Source organism: Pristiophorus japonicus, unplaced genomic scaffold (assembly GCF_044704955.1).
Source record: "Pristiophorus japonicus isolate sPriJap1 unplaced genomic scaffold, sPriJap1.hap1 HAP1_SCAFFOLD_252, whole genome shotgun sequence".
NCBI lineage: Eukaryota > Metazoa > Chordata > Chondrichthyes > Pristiophoridae > Pristiophorus > Pristiophorus japonicus.
In genome coordinates this window covers 830,766-833,757 of record NW_027252252.1, presented here as the reverse complement: position 1 = coordinate 833,757, position 2,992 = coordinate 830,766, and the positions used below count along the sequence as shown (strand labels likewise).

Sequence of the window (2,992 nt, the reverse complement as noted above, 5' to 3'; positions counted from 1 at the left end):
TCCCACCTATCTTTGTATCATCAGCAATCTTGGCGACATTACAAACATGCAGAGCACAGAACAAATTATTGACGTAGTGACTTTCCGTCAGTTAGAATTTCTTTCATTGTGCAAAAGAAGATTATCGAATCATTAATTATGTTATCCCATGAAAGCAAAATAAAAGTTTAACAAAAATAATTGCCACATTTGAAAGGAACATTTTTGTTTTGTGCCGTTTCGGTCAGAGAAATGTTTGTGAAAGGAATTTTTTCAGAAAAAGGGATTCAGCATTTCAGCTTGTCGCTGAACACTTCTCTCTGGCACTGCACTAGGCAGCAGTTTCCGTAGTGTAGCGGTTATCACGTTCGTTTCACACGCGAAAGGTCCCCGGTTCAAGCCCGGGCGGAAACGTTATCTTTTAACAAAAACTGGTTTTAAATGTTCATTGCTCATGTGACAATGGCCTCCTTCTGTGCTGTAAACTTCTCTGATTCCATGAAGAACATTTATAACCAGTCTCCTAAAATACAGAGTGTGTAAAATCAGAGAGGGAATAAAACTTCCTCAATGATTAAAGTTTCACAAATTATTAAAATGAAGTTGTTGAAGTTTCGACTGACCCTCGGTGATCATGTTAGCACTTCTTTCATTCTGCTCAACAATGCTATCGGTTAATACCAGCAGATCTAAGCCGCATTTCAAACCCGGAAACAACTCATTCATTATTCACCCTTCCCAGTTCCAGTGCACAGAGGGTTATTTATACTCCATCCCAGAAACTCAAGTCCAACTTCTGACATTCCTTATTTCTAATTACTAACTCATTTGTTTTGACACCACTCTGAAGTGCTTTGGGTCATCTATGTAGTTTAGTTAAATTAGTTCACTTTAATTAAAAACGGTGGGAGCAAAATTACTTCCCTAACTGGGAATCGAACCAGGGAAGCTGAAGGGATCGGAATGGTTTTGTGAAGCATTTGAAGATGCTCTCGAAAACTCTGACACTGCTAATTTAAAAACACGGTTACGATTTGTTTCAGTGTGAAAGAAGGGGATTACAATGACAACAAAAACACTAGGCAGTGACTGCATTAAGACGAATTCAAACTTTTCACAAAGTTGGTATCACGAAGTAACAGCTGAGCGAACGTTGGCACTGACCAATGGGTAAAAACATCTCATTATAACCGATGAGCTCACAAATATCAGGAGCAGTGCAGTCTGGTCAATGTCAAACCCCTCCTTCCTTATTCAACAGAGACATGAATGGCAGACAGACGCCACAAAGTTTAATTAAAGAGCGAAGTACAAGTCACATTTAATTTCCAAATCCTTTCACCATAAAATTCCTTCACTGTATTTCAAATCTTACTGCGTTGATTCTGAAAATGAGCACCATGTGATTTTACCTTCAATACTGATTCTATTATCTGTGCACGGTAGGAATTACCGCTCCAGTTTTGAGCTCAATTTGACAAAAGTTGCCCCAGATTCCTGGTGTCGTCAGCAATGAATATTATGAACCAGACTCCTAAAATAATGTTTTTTTATATGAGTTCACAGGATCTGGGTGTCACTGGCAAGGCCAGAATTTATTGCCCAACCTTAATTGCCCTTGTGAAGCTGGTGGTTGTTGTATATCTGTAAAGCATGCACTCCCATGTTCCGCCAGCAGGGAGCTCATCCCTTGAAGTCTCAAGGGATCCCAGCATCCCTTTGGAGCACTGTATAAAAGCTGGCTTCCAAGGCCTGTTCCTCACTCTGGAGTGTCTTATTAAAGACTGAGGTCACTGTTACTTTAACCTCCCTGTGTGCAGCCTCATCTGTGTGAGGAACACAATAACTGGCGACGCGAATACGAATCTAACGCAAAGATGCAGCAAACTGTGGGCATTCTTGAGAAGTTCTTGGAGGGTGAGGACTGGGAAGCCTATGTCGAACGGCTAGACCAGTACTTTGTAGCCAATGAGCTGGAAGGAGAAGGAAGCGCTGCAAAAAGGAGAGCGGCCCTCCTCACAGTCTGTGGGGCACCGACCGACAGCCTCATGAAGAATCTTCTGACTCCGGTGAATCCCACAGATAAATCATATAAGGAGCTGTGTACAGTGGTTCGGGAGCATCTTAACCCGAGGGAGAGCGTGCTGATGGAGAGGTATCGGTTCTACACGTGCCAGCGATCTGACGGTCAGGAAGTGGCAAGCTACGTCGCCGAGCTAATGCAACTTGCAGGACAATGTGAGTTTGATGGCTGCCCGAAGCAAATGCTCAGAGACTTTGTTGGACTGGGCATTGGCCAAGAGACTATCCTACGAAAAATTTTGACTGGAGAGACATCGACCCTCAATAAGGCCATTGCGACAGTGCAGGCGTTTATGTCCACTAGTGATAACACCCAACAAATCTCTCAGCGCACAAGTGCTAGCAATGTTCATAAATTAACTGGAACTGTGTTTGCGAGCAGAAATGTACAGGGCAGAACCCACGAGTTTGTAACTGCCAGCAGGCCTCAGGTGATCCAGATGACTCAGAGTCCCCAACAAAGAATAAATGCAAGGCAATTCACAGCTTGTTGGCATTGTGGAGGTTTCCATTCAGCCTGTTCATGACGCTTCAAAGGGTATGTTTGCAAGTGCTGTGGAACAATGGAGCACCTCCAATGAGCTTGCAAACGAGCTGCAAGCTCTGCAAAACCTGCTAACCACCACGTGGCGGAGGAAGATCGGTCCATGGTGGATCAAAGCAATTTAGAGCCTTCGAGAGAGGAGGCAGATGCTGAAGTACACGGGATGCACACATTTTCGACGAAATGTCCACCTATTATGCTGCACGTAAAATTGAATGGCTTAGCCGTAGCCATGGAACTGGACACTGGCGCCAGCCAATCCATCATGAGTAAAAAGATGTTTGAGAGACTGTGATGCAACAAGGCATTCAGTTCAGCCCTGAGCCCCATCCACACGAAACTGAGAACATACACCAAAGAGCTTATCACTGTCCTGGGCAGCGCCAT

General features: G+C 43.9%; 1 non-coding gene across 1 annotated transcript; it reads left to right on the top strand.

The window, feature by feature from the left end:
• Nucleotides 1–320: 320 nt before the first annotated feature.
• On the top strand, nt 321–393 carry trnav-cac (transfer RNA valine (anticodon CAC)). The gene has a single exon. It is a non-coding gene; the product is annotated as a tRNA-Val (tRNA).
• The last annotated feature ends 2,599 nt before the right edge of the window (nt 394–2,992 follow it).